At 25.8% G+C, this 17418-nt stretch overlaps 1 protein-coding gene across 3 annotated transcripts in view; it reads left to right on the top strand.

Moving 5' to 3' along the window:
* Positions 1-673: 673 nt before the first annotated feature.
* LOC107440518 (uncharacterized) overlaps positions 674-17418 on the top strand; it is a 197284-nt gene continuing 180539 nt past the window's right edge. For 2 of the 3 annotated variants that reach the window (XM_087156000.1, XM_087155997.1), the window contains exon 1: positions 674-1082. The gene's annotated coding sequence lies outside the window, so the exon portion shown is untranslated. The remainder of the gene's footprint in view (positions 1083-17418) is intronic. The other variant, XM_087156004.1, reaches the window with a different exon arrangement.

Here is a 17418-nt window from a genome sequence, read left to right as displayed (position 1 = left end):
ATCTATATTTATTTGAAACACTGTATTAATTATGACAACTGAATATTATCACAGATTCTGATTATTAAGAGTAACAGCTCGTTTTTCATGCGATTGCCATCTAATAAAGTGATAAATAATTTTAAGAGGACAAAATTCTACCTCTAGTTTTACAAACTAGGATTTTGCACAACCGATGATTATGCCGGCATTCATATATATAATAATTTTATTGCGTAAATAAAGCGAAAAGTGAGATTAATTTAATAATTCTTAAAATTTTTCTATAAATTTGAACTTTTGCTATAAGAAATTGAATCATATTACATTTTTTCTTCTCAGAGCAGTTATTAAATGCACAGATAAAGGAGAAAATAACAATAAAATGCTTCAAAAGTTTTCTAAAATTCAAATTAAATAAACTCAAAAGAAAAATAATTGGTTATAGTGTAAGTTAAGCAATATTTTTGTTAAATATAAATGTCTATATATAGATATTTTTTGGCATTGAGATGACATTTGATGGGAATTAATCCTAGGAAATCCGACTTTGGAATAAATCTCTAACAGCTTTATATGATATTTTACAGATATTGTCTATTTATAGGATGTTTTCGTGTTCAACATGATTTCACCATCTGAGAAGTTGTGACGTCACTTTGTTGCCCGCTTTTCCCAAAACCCGGATGAGGGGCCGCTACCTAGTCGCTATGGTAACAGCGCAGCCTCCGCGAATCTTTCCTTTCTCAAGTATCTCACCCACAAGTCCAGAGTAATGCACAGTAGATAGATGATGTATTAATCTGTGATTTATGAATCCATGCAATAAGCATTAAGACTAATTAAAACAAAACCAAATTGACCATCGAGATTGTAAATTATATTTCGGCTTATGGCTGTTATAAGCGTTTTGCACCAACTTGAGTCGTTTGCCATGAGTCTTAATAATCAACTCATCTCCTGAAACTGTTGATGAAATAATAATGATTTTTAAAAACTCATTAATATGATTGGTAGATTTACCAAAGAACAATTTAAACTGTAATCTAATCTAATTTGTCCAGCTACAAGAGCCTAAATCATCATTCATGTTACTGTTGACGGTAAGTGCTGTAAGATTACAGGCTTGTTTATGTTTTGTTTTAATTAATGCTCTGCTGTTATTATCATAAATAACCTTCATATTTACATCCTAGTTTACAAAAATAACTATGACGACCATTTTTTAAAGAATATTTTGAGTGGTGTTTTCATCTACCGGCAATGCGTTAAATGTCGGGATCCTTTTGTTTTTGTTTTTATTTTAATTAGGTCACAGTTAGTTTAAAAAGCAGAAACTATTTCATCGCAATAACCACATTATTATTACCTACAATACGCATCCTTTCAATTTCTTATCATCGTCTGCCTTTTGAAGGGATTGTGATGTTTTGGATCAGTTGTAGTCTGCGTGTTTGTCTTAAGTTACTAAAAATAGATTTATGTAAGCGCTCCTTTCACTGGTCTTCAAAGATGCTGAGAGACCGATCCGCCGTCTCCGCATCATATGATAGACGAAAAATTTCTATTTCAGGAATTTCGTTTTTAAAAAAGGGTTCCCTTTAGAGATTAGGGGATCACAGTAATCGGTTTAAAATGGTTAATTAGAGAATTTGGTTATTTTTGTTTCATTTCTTTCTTTTACTATCTAAAAAAAGATATGCGCAGTGGCGCGTACTATTTTGGAAAATAATATGAATGGGATATATTTAAAATTCGATTGTATTCTTAAGCATAGATCATCGATTGCATGATGAAATTAATAAATTAGTGTTTTAATATTCTGAACTAAGCTTTTTAGTTCAATTAATAGACTACTTAGACAATTTGATTTGTTTTATATTTTTTAATGAAATATTGAAATATATAAAGGATTCGAGAGCTATGTAAAAATTATGAATGGTATTTTAGCCCTAAGTTTCCTATTTTAGCCTTAACATTATTTAATACATTTCAAATTAATCAAGCGCTGTTAGACTCACAAAGATATTTTCACTTTAACATTGTATGTTTTATATTAACTTTATTGCTGTTCTCGTATATTTAAAAATTATATTACGTTTCGAATTTTTTGATAACACAACAAAAAAAATCTATATAGTACAATAAATTTTAGAATAAACCTTTGTTAAAAATAATTAAATTTTGCTTTTAATGCAAAAATTAATATACATTAGTTATTATGTTTTTACACGGAAAAAAAATCTAGTAAAATTACAGTACTGTATAGTAATGATATTTCTGGTTAAAAAATAGGATCCCATAATTCTGGTTAATAAAACCAAAATATACAGTATTTAAATTATTAATTTGGTAATTTTTCGGTTCATATGGTGGTAATTTACCAGAAATTCTAGTTTATAAAATAATACTTCTTATTACCACACGTTTAGTAAAAAATACCAAATTAAAAGGTAAATTTCAGCTTTAGTTTTCCTGCCATGCTCTACTAAGGTGTCATGATAAAAATTACCATGCATATTGTAAAATAATATTTTATTGTTAATTTTTCAAAATCGTTACCAAAGAGCTTCGATAAAAGTTTCAACGCTTTTTGATATTCTCATAGAGACGGGAAAGCGGTAAATTTTACCATATTCTGGTAGTTTTAACCATACTTTTCTTCTCAGTATAATATTGCTATACTTTTTTTAAATAAAAATTATTATTTTGGTTAAATTAATATCTTATACTTAAATGTTATTTTAAATATTTAATTTTTAAAAATCGTTTTAACTAATATTTTAATATGTTATTGCATAAAATCGAAATAAAATTTATTTTAATTTAAATTACAATCAGCCTATTAGCTAATTTGAAGAATTAAAATTTATTAAAAAAGCTCTTTAAAGCTTTAAATTGTTCATTTTGGTATAAATTCAATGTGCTAGTTTACTTTCGCAGTTTAAATATTAGCTTTCTTTGATAAATTAATACCCAAATATTAGAATATAATAACTGAAGTTTTGTTAAAATTGAAATATTTTCCAGAATAAGACAATTAATTTAAAAAAAATATTTTGAATTCATTATACCAAGGAAAGAGAGGCAATTGTTCAAAACAAAAGCCAAGTTGTTACCTCACCATTTTGAAAAGGCCTTTTTTCTTGTAATATTCGTATGCACGTTCTAAGAACTTTAAAATAGCTTCGCTTTAATTAGATTTAATTTAAAAATGAAATAAAAAATGGATTTTAAATTCCAAATATATAAAAAAATTAAATAAATAAGAACTTTTTGTGGAAGAACTTAATATCGCTTAGCGAGAAAAAACGCTTATTTAATTTTATTTTGTAATTTTTAATAATATATAATACAAATCTTATCGAATATAGTAGTTCGCGCGGCACATTATGTACAAGGTGAAAAACATTCTGATAAAATAACCGTACTGTATAGTAATGACATTTCTGGTTTAAAAAGAAACTATAATTCTAGTTAACAAAATCAAAATATACAGTATTTAAATAATTCATTTGTTAGTTTTTCCATTCATACGGTAACAGTTTACCGGAGATTCTAGTTTTTAAAATCATAGTTCTTATTACCACACATTTGGAAAAAGCTCAAAACCAAAAAGTAAATATTATTTTTTAAAGGTTTTTATGTCTAAGGCATCATGCTAAAATTAAAAAATTTCACCACATTTACTAAATTTTATCTCATTTAATAAAACCATTCCTTGTTGTTAATTTTATCAAAGTCACCACCAGAGCGCTTCTGCAAAAATTACCGTGCTTTTTAATATTCACATAGAGACAGAAACACGGTAAATTTTATCATATTTCGTTAGTTTTGATTATATTTTTTGTTCTCAGAGCAAGTCGAAATTATTTGACAGCTTATCATTTTTGTTATCTGTTCACATTATTACTGTTTACTTAAATTATATAAAGTGTATTTCTGATGTGCCCATAACATGATCAAACCTCTCTACTTTAGAGTAATTTGACCAACGATGGGGTAGGTTTTACTAATGAGAAGTTTATTACAACTTATACAAAATAATAATTAAAGGACAAAAGAAACATTACACGCCATAGATGTGTCTAAAAACGTATAAAATATTTGTTTATTGATGATTTGAATATTTTGAGCTGAAATGGTTAAATGAATTTGATTTTCATCAGTAAACTGAACTATTTGTAGACAATTCGATTATTTGTTTTTTCGTTTGTTTCTTAATATTCCTCTTTGACAGAGGCATCAAAAGTCAAAACCCTTCCTTTTGTATGATAGATAAACCTTCCTTGATAGCCCTTTTATGAAACAAACTTAAAGAACACATTGAAATAGAAAGTAAAAGCAAACAATAGGTATACTGGCTTTTAGTGTATTATTCTTGGTACATTTCTATAATGTTAATGAATGACAAAGGACAAGATGAAGAAAAACTTGATTGAAAAAAAAAAAAAACTTTCGGGTGGATAATGAAATCACTTCATTTCATTTGCATTGCTTTTTTTTATTTGCCAGTGGTAGATAAACAGAAACCATAAAAGATTCAGCTTAATACTATGCTGTAATCTGAAGCTCATCAACTAAGTAAATGTTTAAATATGAAAAACGTTAAGGATAGATAAAACCTTTCATGTTCCTCTATGTCATATTTAATAATTAAAAATCCAATTATTTTGTTAAAATAGTTTATATTAAAGCAATTATTATTATTTTTTTTTTTTTTGTTGTTGCTGCTGTAAAATGGATAATATTTCAATGCATTGTAAAACGATAATATATGAAAAGCACAGTGAACTATTATAGGCTTATTAGGGGGTACACAATATGGTCCTATAGATTACAATGTATGCATATATGTAACTGTGTGTTGAATAGCGTTAAAATAAGAAAATTCGAAGTCAATATTTTGTGTAAAAATATGAACCTATATCTCCCTTTAATATTGACCTATAATATTCAAATTGGACGGACCACGTATTATATAACCGTGTACTATTTACCCAACCAGAGGAAATTCATCAAATTCTAGCAAGACTACCGTACTGTAAGGCTAGTGCATTTATGGTACAAAAGAAACCTAATTCTGGTTGCAATATGGTCAAAATATACGGTATTTTAACTATCCATTTGGTAATATTTCAATTCATATGGTAACGGTTTACAGGAAATTCATGTTTCCGGAATTATAATTCTTATTACCACACATTTAGTAAAAAATACAAAATTTGAAATTAAATTTTACTGAATGAATGGTTTTTAGGCCATGCTTTATAGTATCATGATAAACTAAGCAAATTTTACCACATTTACCAAATTAAAAAAAAAAAATATTGTTCATTTTATTAAAATTATTACCAAAGCTACTTTACTTCGGTAAAAATTACCGAACTTTACGGTGTACCCATAGAGCCATAAACACGGTAAGTTTTACCATATTCTGATAGTTTTGAATATACGTTTTTTCTCAGTGATCATGTTGATTTTGAAAGGTTGTCTTCTAAAAATAAATTTACCTGACGAAAATATATTCTACATCTTTAAGTAATAAATATTTATTTTGAACCTTAATATTATTCACAGTTGCTAGAACCGTAATAAGTTTTAAATTAAACGATATATTCGCTTTTGTTGAACCATAGTATCATGCATATTTCACTACGGACGATAATATGGTTAAACTTAGGAAAATATTAAGGTTGTATCAAGTTTTAATGATTATAGTATGACTCGTTTTAAAAAATTTATCAGTGTATAAAAAGCGCTATAATGGAACAAAATATTTTAAAATGTAATTCTATTTAGGCCAATTCGATTAAAAAGTTGTAAATTTTGTCAAAATATAAGCGCAATTTTCAATTTTTTCTAATTCTTATAATTTTTTATCAATATATTCGATTAGAAATTCTAATGTAGTTTCTTATATTTTGATTTCCAATATTATTAATTTTTTATATCAAAGGATGAAACATTTAAGTCAATTACGTTATTGATTTAAAAATTTAAATATAAATTCTAAATTTGTTTATTCACTACTTATTTCCAAAGTGAAGAGCTACTTTTCTAATCAATTTTAAGCCCAAAGCAACCCATGATAAATAAAGGTAAAGTAGCTACTTCAAAGAGTACTTATCCATTAGTAAATGAGGAGGCACTTTTACTGCTCAAGGTTAAGTAAACGAAGCACAAGAGCTGCTTCTGGATCTTTTCAAAGAAAAATATCGCTTTCTTCGCTGTCAAGACATAACTTGGTATCAAAGGCGATCATTTATTACCATTTAAAAAATTTCTACAATTTATTATGTATACACGGCACCAAATTTGTTATATATATTTTTAATTTTTATATATAGTTTTAAAGTTAAAGTGGAATATTTGTTGAACTTTTATACACCCAGTTATAGTAGATTTAAGAAATGTAATAAAAATTTCTAGAATTCAAAGAAAGCAATGAATCCTCAAGATAAAGTTAAATTTTAACCAATTAAAATTCATTTGAAAATTTTCAAATTAATAGTTTTAATTATGTTATCTATGTAATTAATTATTACAAGAATGGTATTCTATTATTTATAGTATCGCCTTTTAACTTCATTCGATAAATTGTCTTTGGTAATTTTATTTTATTGCACATATCAGGAGGGGGGGGAGGCAATAAATGTACTCGAGTTCCCTTTTCCTTTTTGTGCTATTATATTTAAAAAAATAAAAACTATTATCGTTCCGTATGTGTTTCAAAATTTTGTTTAAATTACTGACAACAAATATGAAAATCTAAGTGTAACGTTGTAACAAATTTCATTTCCATCCAAGCTAAGAATGATATAACTCATCGAAAACTTCGAAATAGATTTGAAAGTAGATTCCAAGACTTGAAATATTTTAAATCGTCTCTTGATTTTTTCTGAATCCATTTGAAATTAACACAATTCAAGGTGAGTTTTCCATTTCCTATAGAATTATGACCCAAAAAGCATCTGGAGAATTGGAATTAATCGAGATGCAAGAAGATCAAGCTCTACAATTAAAATACAAGTCGACGTCGATTACTGAATTTTGGAAATTTGTACCAGAATTGAAGTATCCTGAATTAAAAAAGGCTGCTTGTCGAATTATTTCAGTATTCGGAACAACGTATTTATGTGAATCATTTTATTCCACTTTAAAATTCGTGAAATCCAAACACCGATAAGTATTAACTAACCAGCATCTCAAAGAATTACTGAGAAGTGTTGTCCCCAATTATTCACCAAATATTAAAGAATTATCAAGAGAAGTAAAATAATTGTGAGTAAATTTAATACACATATTTTGTATTTTCATATATATGTTTTCAATCAATATAATTTTTGTAAAAAAATTTTTAATACCTTTTTTGCATACCTTTTAAATGCCTATTTAATTGCTGCTCGCAAAAAAAAATTTCAAATTTTAAAAAATAGCTCGACTATCAAGGAGCTTGGCCACCCCTGGTATATATTATCCCTGACCTTGGAAATGATTTATTCTAGTTACCCTGAGAAAAAAAAAGTATGGTCAAACCTACCAAAGTATAGTAAATATTCTATGAGAACAGCAAAAGTTTGGTAATTTTTACAGAAGCGCTTTTGGATAGTCTTAAGTGAAATCAACTATAAATATGGGAATGATAGGTATATAATAAAATTTGGAAAATGTGGTAAAATTGGGTGACTTTATCAATGAACATTAGAGCATGGTAAATAAATCCTATTCAGTTAAATTTACTTTTCAGTTTAGTATTTTTTACTAAATGTATGTTAATAAGAACTCTAATTTTGAAAGCCAGAATTTTTAATACATTGTAAAAAATTCCAGATCAAATTACAGTATAAAGTACCAGCACTTTGTGTGCATCATCTGTAAAATCCATTCTTACAGTGAAATATTATACCATAATTTTTATAGTCAAAGTAATATTATATTTAATTAGAGTGATTCAGTGATTTTGCATTAATTATTACGATAAAAACTGTGATGTATTTGATCCTTTTTGCTCCGTAATATGTTTTGGTAAAATGGATTTTACTGAAAAATCCCGGCACCTTTTGTGCTGTAACCGTAATTTGATCTAAGATTTTTAACAGAGTAAGCTGTTTACATATGAACGGAAAAATTGCCGAATGAATGGTTTATATATTTTGGCTTTACAATCCTGAATTATGTTTTTTTTTTAAAATTTTTTGTAAGAAATATCAATACGATATAGTACTGTAATTTTACCAGAATTTTTGCTCCCATGTAGAATTATCATTAGCAACGAATTTATTCTATCTATAATTATGTGCTATCTTTGATTGATGGCATCTCAAATGTAGGCTAATAAAAAGCTATAAGAGTAGTTATATGAGGATCTCTATGCTCACATCCTGGAGAAAATTAAATACTTGCAATGAGAACATTACTCTTAACTGTTAAATCTTGTTCATCTTCTTTTTTTTAACAAACCATTTCTGTTATTTTGCTTACAGATTTGTTTTCATAGAATTGAAGAACAACTTTTTAATTATATCATTCCAAACAATCTATTTTATTCTCCCCAATTTTTTTGTTGCTAAATAATTAAAAAATAAGTTCCGTTTACGTAGGGTTTTCTTGTAAAAATTATTTAATTAATTTTTTTTAAAGTTGTAAAAAAAACTTTTTATTTTTCTGTTAAAGAACTTCACTATTAATAGATTACACGGTTTAAAACTTTTCTCAAGTTCTTTTTTCTCCAAGGACAAAAACGTCCATCAGTTCGTAAACTCTGAACTTTTTATTCTCGGTTCATTTAACAGAACAGAAAAGGAGCTTTTGAAGCTTTTAAAATACGCTTGCGGACATAAAACGCTTTTTCAATACAAAAAAAAGTGACACATTTTAAAGATAAATATGCTTTAAGCGATAAGTATAAAAGTTTTTTTCAAAATTTATGTTAATCATAAAAAATAGAATGTTATGCATTATTTTTGTAAATACAAACAATTATCAATACTTTGTTGTGATTCAACTGTTTCAAAATACGCTTTGTAGGGCAAATGCAAAAATAATTATGTAAAGTTTCGACCTTTTCTATAATTAAGTTCAAATTAATCTCACATTATTCTTCTTTCATTGGATTCAAGTTTTTCGAAATACTTCGAATTTTATGGAGGGAAATGTTATTTTAAATGACCAATCTTACTGATCAGCCATTTTAAAAATCTTACTGTACACTATTCTTCTTTCATTGGATCAAGTTTTTCGAAATACTTCAAATTTTAAGCGGGAAAATGTTTTTTAAATGACCAATCTTACTGTTCAGTAATTTTAAAAATCTTACTGTACACTATTCTTCTTTCATTGGATCAAGTTTTTCGAAGTACTTCAAATTTTATGGAGGAAAATGCATTTTGAATGACCAATCTTACTGTTCAGTCATTTTAAGAATCTTACTGTATACTATTCTTCTTTCATTGGATCAAGTTTTTCGAAATACTTCAAATTTTATGGGGGAAATGTTTTTTAAATGACCAATCTTACTGTTCAGTCATTTTAAAAATCTTACTGTAAACTTACTGTCATTTAAAGAAAAATAATTTTAAATCTATTACTTTTTAAATACATACTTTTTAAATATATACTTAACATTTGTACATTAAAATACATCAAAAATGTTATGTTCGTTTTAAATGTTTTACTATTTTTATTCTTCTGTCGGATTTAAAATCTTTCAATAATTCTTGATTTATTTAATTAATTTTAAACTGAAAACAATTATTCGATGATTAAACGTTCTTGTCATCAGGTGATATATAAATAGAATATATATATAGATAGATCTGATATATATATAGATCAGGTCATATATAAATAGAAGTTTTTCAATAATGCTTTGAACATTTATATTAAATTTAAATTAATTCAACTGCACTGTTAGATATTTCTTGTAAAAAAATGCTTAAAAAGCAATTTATTTAATTGTTATTTCACCATATTCAACCAAAACAGTGAAATAATCATAAACAAGATAATATTCAAGCTGTTAAGTGTGAGAAAACCTTTATTGATTTTTTTCTTCCTAATATTGTTAAATAACCAGAATTTTATCTGCGCCAACTCGGTCTACCTTATAAAGCCATTTTGTACCTAGCAGCTGGGCATGACAGCTGAACAGGGGTTCGAATCACAGCGTTGATACTACAATATCCTTCCTTCAATACAGAAAAGTTTCCAACGATCTGCACTCTTCAATTGGTGACCTTGGACTATTAAAATACGACGTTATAATCCACGCATAAATGGCACTGCACACATAGAGCTCTAATGTTCGTTAAAGTTCCAACTTTATAATTTAGAAACTATGCTACTTGTAAATGGTAACAAAATCGTATAGTTTTGCATTCATGTTCTCTTAACCGTACCATTTGTAAACGGTTTCAAAACCGTAAAGATAAAAATTGTTTTCAACCATAAACTTTATGGTTAATCGGATGGTCAGGTTGCTGCCAGTCATTTTACCGTAATTTCAGAATAAAAATTCTAACAGTGTGGAAAAAAATGCCTGAGACTTTCAGCAAATTTCAAGAAGTCGATGAGTTTGTAATAATGCAATTTTTTAAAACTACTCAAAATGTCAAGAAAAAAAAAATTTAAAAAAAAACTGAACTTATATAAAATTTAAAGAAAACATGGATTTCAATAACTGAATGCACTAAAGTATTCCTTGAAATTAATTAATTAATAAATAAAATATTAAACAAACTCAACACTTTTTGTATGGGCATTGCGAGAAACAGCTTTCAAGTAGGGCTATAAAAAAACAACCTACATTACGAACGAAATGCTTTATACATACTGTCATTGATGAAATTTAAAGAAAATGGTACTTAAAAGTAATTTAAGCCAAATTCATGTCGAAAAAAACAATTCTCAAAGCTTAACGATCCTTTCTTGAACCTTCCTTGAAAACAAACCTAAACCTTTAAAGCAGTTAACCTTAAGTATTTTATGTCTCCCTTTTTCAGTTTATTTTTATTCCTTTTGTTCATATTTTTATTTTTATTCCTATTTTATTTCTCCCTTTTTTAAATTAAATATATTCCGATTTTAAGAGATTTAAAATATTATCATTCAAAACCCAATAGAATTTCATCATACGTTCGGACTATTAAACAAATTCAATAATAGTAAATGCCTTGAAAATTTATGTATTAAAGTTTCATCATTGATTAAATGTCATTGTTTTTTATGCCCTTGACATTTCGACCATCACTTATGGTTTCTAAACTTAACGAGAAGAACATTAACGATCTCACGAAATTTACAACAGAATTGACCTATTTGATTGGCTTAATAAATTATAAGAAGTTACTATTGTATGGTTCTTAGATAGAATGAGCATCATCTAACGTGTTCTGTTCAGAAAAGCTTAAAGATTTTTATTTTATTTATTCAAACTTTAATATAAAAAATAAAAATATGAAAACTTAAATGTAAAAACTTACCATATCATTTTACTGAAAATTGGATTAAATTTCATTAAAAAACCGTTATTCTGATTATGAAACCGAAATATACGATATTTAAACCATTAAGTTGGTACTTTTTCCATTTTTATGATAATGGTTTATTGGAAATTTCGGTTTTCAAATTTATGGTTCTAGTTACGACATATTTAAAAAAAATTCAAAACTAAAAAGTAAATTCAACCGAATACATGATTTTTATGCCTTGCTCAAGAGTATCATGATAAAATTACCAAATTTACCACACCTACCAAATTTTATCACGTATTATCAAATCATATTATATTGCTTATAATATTTTATTGGTAAATTTAGCAAATTTATCACCAAAGCGCTTCGGTAAAATTTACCGTGATTTTCGGTGTTCCCATAGAGGCAGAAACACGATAAATTTTAACTTATTCTGATACTTTCGACTATACTTTTTTCTCAGTGTACATATGTGTTCTTTTTCATAGCTAATCTTAATTAAATTAATCATTGTATTAACTTTAATATTTGGCAAACGTTTTTTACGATAGTCTGATAGTTCTTATAATTAGAAACAAAATTATTTATATAATCTAAGAAGAAAACTGTTAATTGTTTCGGTTTTATCATAGTTTTATTTTTTTATCTAAGGTTTACTAGTTTTTTTTTCTTCTTACTCAGTTGCCCTTAAAATTTCTATTTTTCACTATTTTAGTTAAGAAATAATTATTTTCAAGCATTTTAATTTATTTCAAAGTTGCTTAAAATCCCGATAATATTAATAATAATTGCTTAATCCCGAGAATATTATCGAATATCTTAAAATCCAATGGAATATCTTCAAAGTTTCACAGTTGATGACGAATAATTTTGCAAATATTTGATGACTTTGTATTCTAAAAACAAGAATTCAAATATTCATTTCAAAATCCGTCCCAAAAATGGGACGTTAGTCATTAATTAGTTCAAACTTACAGTCTTTTTAAAATCTTAGACATTTAATGCTGTGCGAGATAATTTTTTTATTTGCTTTTATTTTTTTTAGAATTAAATTTACATGAATTAAATGTGGATATTTATTACAATATACTAATGAAAAGGTTTCTTTATAGCGACTCTTAGAAACTTTTTAATGAAGCTATAACCTTAAAAGTTTTTTACTGTATAAATAATAAATATATCACTATCAAAGTAAATTAATATTTTTCTTTATTCAGGAAGCGGATCTTCTGAAAACATATTTATTTAATCATATTCGAGAACGTGTCTTCAACTGAATAAAATTTTTATTTATTCTGTTTTTTTCTACAGTTTGACGTATGTTCGTAGGCGTAATTAAGAACAAATGGAAACCATGTGATAAAATAAAGAGCCTTTGAAGGACATAATTAAAATAAAATACACAAACTAATAAAAGCAACAGATTAAATAAAAGTCCTAATCACGATAAAAATAAATAAGAATATTAATTAGTCATCTTTGAAAGTGTAAGTAGTAAAACAAGGAAAAATAAATAGTTTCCTAATATAATTTTAATTGCATGTCAGAAAGTTCTTCAATTAAAATCTTCAATTAAAAATTAATCCCTTCAATAACAAATTAAAGTTCAGATTTTTTTAAACATCAATTCAGTCTCGTGGAAAAACTTAGATTTGGAAAGGCTTTTTAATTGATGACGTCATCAGTAAATCAATTAAGTCAATAACTGTCAATGATAATCGAAGCCATTAAGCTAGTTAAAAATAGAAATTAAATAATGCACTTAGCTAAAGCATGTGACCGGTGACAGTTCGATTAGAGATGATAAACACCGATGCCAACAATCGAATAAAAGCAAAGATTTTGTACTTTTTCGATATCTTATTGTCAGACAAGATAAAATATAAAACAATTTCGCTTCGTTTTTGTGTATATTGCTTAATTAAGTTCTATTTAAGTCATATTTCTTAATTAAGTTAAGAGTATGAATTACAAAATTTTTTAGACTTTTTCTTTCGCATCTCATATTTAAATAAGCCAAGTTGTACTTTAACTTAAGTAAATTAAACTTTCATATTTATTTCAGTTACTACACTGAGAAAAATGGTATGGTCAAATCTACCAGAATATGGTAAAACTTAGCGTGTTTCTGCCTTTGTGAGAACATTAAAAAGTTTGGCAATTTTTATCAAAGCGCTTTGGTAATGATATCGTAAAATAAAAAATAAAGTATGGTCTATAAAATGTGATGAAATTTGGCAAATGTGGTAAATTTAGGTAATTTTATGATGATACTTTAGAGCATGGCATAAAAACCATTTATTCGGTTAAATTTACTTATGGTTTTTTACTAAATGTGTGATAATAAAGGTTATAAAAGTGAAGCCAAAGTTATTACCAGTAAATCGTGACCATATGAATAGTTTATATACAGTACATTTAAGTTTTATAAGCCAAAATTATGTACTTTTTGCTTAAAAAAAGAAAGAAACAGCAATGCCGTTACTATACAATACAGCAATTTTACCAGAAGTTGCAAAAGAATTTCAAATGCAAAATAATTAACAGATATTATCTATCAAAACAACAACACTGATAAGCAAATTATAAAAATTTACTTATATCTTAGCATATTATACATTTTCCAAAATATTTAAACTGTGCTGATTCAAAATAAACAAACCGTTTGTCTCAATCATCATCCGTTTTTTCGATATACTTCTTCAACCATTTATATTTCACCACAGCTATTACTCATAAACATATTATTAGCTAAGAAAGCAATCAGATTAAGTACTATTACATCTAAACTGTATAGAAATATCTAGTTCAAAGTACAGCATACAAAATCCAAACAATCAAAATAAATCAAAATACAGCACACAGATCTTGAACGTCAGCACATTAGTAAATGGTAAAAAAAAAAGAACATCGGAAAAAAGCATCGAAAAAAAGTTCTAGAAAAAAAACATTGAAAAAAAAGATATAAAAAACACGCCAGAAAAAAACACCTCTTTAACAATTATTTGACTTTACGTCCAATTTGCTTTGGTTCATTGATTGAATTATATCTGAATTTGAAGAAATAAAATATTTATTCTAATGAAATTAGATATATTTTTTTTAAAAAGTTAACTAAGTGCGAGGATTTTTAGTTCTCTAAAGAAGCTCCATTATTTTCAATAATTTCACTTAATTGTGTGGTTATAATGCTTTATTAACGAATATTTTTAAACAAAAAAAATAAATAAATAAATAGAAATTTTAAAAAAATGAAACATTTCATAATTTTTGTCAATATTTTTAACTTTTTACAAAATTACCCTACTGACAAACTATTGTTAATTGAGACAATAAATATAATGAGGCTATTAAGTATATTATATAATTGTATTATGTAAAATTGAAAAAACTCACGACAGTTTATTTCAGCATATTAATCTGCTTTTAAAAAAATATCTGTTTATATTCGAGTAAATATTGAATTATATTAAATCCATGCTTAATAGCCTGAATCAAATCGGTCATTAAATTCACGTAATTGTTAAAATAGCGCTTTCTTCCGATTCTTTTTTCCATTGTTCTTTTTTCTTGCTTTTTCTTCTCGAGATTTTTTTCCTCTAGAGATTTTTTCTGTGGTTCTAGTATTAAGTGTCACTCATTACAAAGAAATTCCCAAACTCTTAGTGTCTGTGGTGAAAATGTGTAGTCATTGTACTTAATTGCAAGAAAATTCCATTAAAATTAATAAAATCTAAAGAATATTTCATTAAGATTAATAAAATTTTAAGAGTATCTTTAAAATTAATTAAATTTAAACAGTATTTCATTCAAACAAATAAAATTTAAACAGCATTCTATTAAAATTACTACATTTGAAACAGTATTCTATAAAAATTAAACACTTTCTATAAAAAAAAAATTATTTTTCAATATCTAAAAAAACTTGACATGATAGAGCAAAAATTTTTTCATATTTGAAACCAGCATAGCAAACTACATTAGAAAAAGTAAACATCATGAATTACAAAAATGTTCTAAAATAGGTAGATCTATAGCAGCATTATATATATATATATATATATATATATATATATATATATATATATATATATATATATATATATATATATATATATATATATATATATATATATATATATATATATATATATATATATTTTAAAGTAGATAGTTTGTTTTTAAAATAAATATTTGGTTTAATAAAAAATTGTTAAATAGATAACAAAATAAAATCGCTATTCTTAATAATCAATATCAAAAAATATTTGTGTTTTCAAGTCCTATTTTTTTTATTTTGTTTTAATTTTGAAACTACTAGAAATACAGGGGGGTTCCGTAAGAGCTGCCTTTAATATGTATTTTTAGAATCCTGATCAAAAATGAAAGCAAGAAGCATACTCATTGGGGATCAAGCGAGAGAGCGCTTTAAAACTCTTTGAAATGACAAATCACAGGACATGAAGGCTCATGTAAAAAACAACAAACTAGGTTTGAATGCGGGAAGAAGCAGAAATGTGTAGACGATAATTAGAAACACTTTCAATCTTCAACCTCCAATTAACTTTTTTTATTGTTTAATACATCCTCCCACATGTACTGGACTTTTCAGATTTTAGAAACATTTTTGCTTTTTTCTCGCTTACTATAAATTTGCGATCCCTAATGTGTTAGTTTCGTGTTTTCATTTTCGATAAGGATTCTAAAAATACTTATTAAGAGTAGTCTTTACGAAAGTATCCAGCAAAAATAGTTTACAAATATTTTATAGCATTTTTTATAACATTTTTCGAACATTATTTAACTTGAAACTACATTATCCTTGAATTTAAAATATTTTTTTTCAATATCCTTAGTATAATCATTACTTCATCTATTTTAAAAATAGCTTGTATTTTAAACAAGAAATAAATGTATCTTTATACATCTCGAAATTACATATTGTGTTTTCTTCAACTCGATTGAGTTAATAATTGGTTTGAGATAATAACTAGTTGGATCAATAGAAGTTGGCTAGTTCTTAAATCAATATTTATCAAACAGTTTTGAAAAAAAATAAAATATCTTTCTTGAACTATACACTTGATTTTTAAATCTAACTTTATTATTGTAAGAGGAAAAACAAATAGCATCCATTATAAATTTCATAAGAGGAGTTTTATTTTATCACAATAATTAAAAAAGTATCTTTTTTTATTTCTGAACAAAAAGGCCTTATGTTTTCCGTATTTTTCTAACAGTGTGGTCCGCATTTTTCTTTCTCACAATATTGAGAACAAGACTTATAATTCACTTTATTCCATATAAAAAATGTAGTAACATATGATTAATAGCTATTTTGTATGTTTTAAATTACAAGACTTAACTCATTTTAGTTTTTAAATGAAAAATTATTTCATTTACTTTGTATGTTTACTAATGATTAAATTACTATAGTAAAATCACTTAAACATTGTCCAATTTTCTAGAAGTAATTGAGTTTAAAACTGATTAAAATTTTAGTTAAAAGCACTTGTTAAAACACTTTTTCCCCCATTGGTTTAAGATGCTTGGTATTTAGTTGAAATTTAATTAACTGAATGAGCTCCTTTAGAACAAATTTTTTCAACAATTATATAGTTTTATGGATTCGTTCATTCATAGTTTTTCATCTTTTTTTTAAAAAAAAAACGAGAGAAAGGAACGTATTTGTAAAATTGCGTTTACGAGGTGTAAAATTTATAATAATAAGACTTTATTATAATTATTTTAAAACAAATTTAGTTCACAACATATTTTTCACTTTATTTATGAATATAGGACGAATTATAATTAGTAAATATTAATTCTTAATAAAATATAATAATAGGACAGTTGTACTTAAAATGAAATAATGAATTATTATTTAATTCATTTGAATTGAAAAATATTATAGAAATTTTTTTTACAGTTTTATTAATTTAATTTTTTTTTAATTTCCTCTTTT

Source organism: Parasteatoda tepidariorum, chromosome 12 (assembly GCF_982258835.1).
Source record: "Parasteatoda tepidariorum strain Cologne lab strain chromosome 12, Ptep-v5.0, whole genome shotgun sequence".
NCBI classification, from domain to species: Eukaryota; Metazoa; Arthropoda; class Arachnida; order Araneae; family Theridiidae; genus Parasteatoda; species Parasteatoda tepidariorum.
The sequence above is the reverse complement of the archived record's forward strand: the minus strand, read 5'-3'. Positions and strand labels throughout refer to the sequence as shown.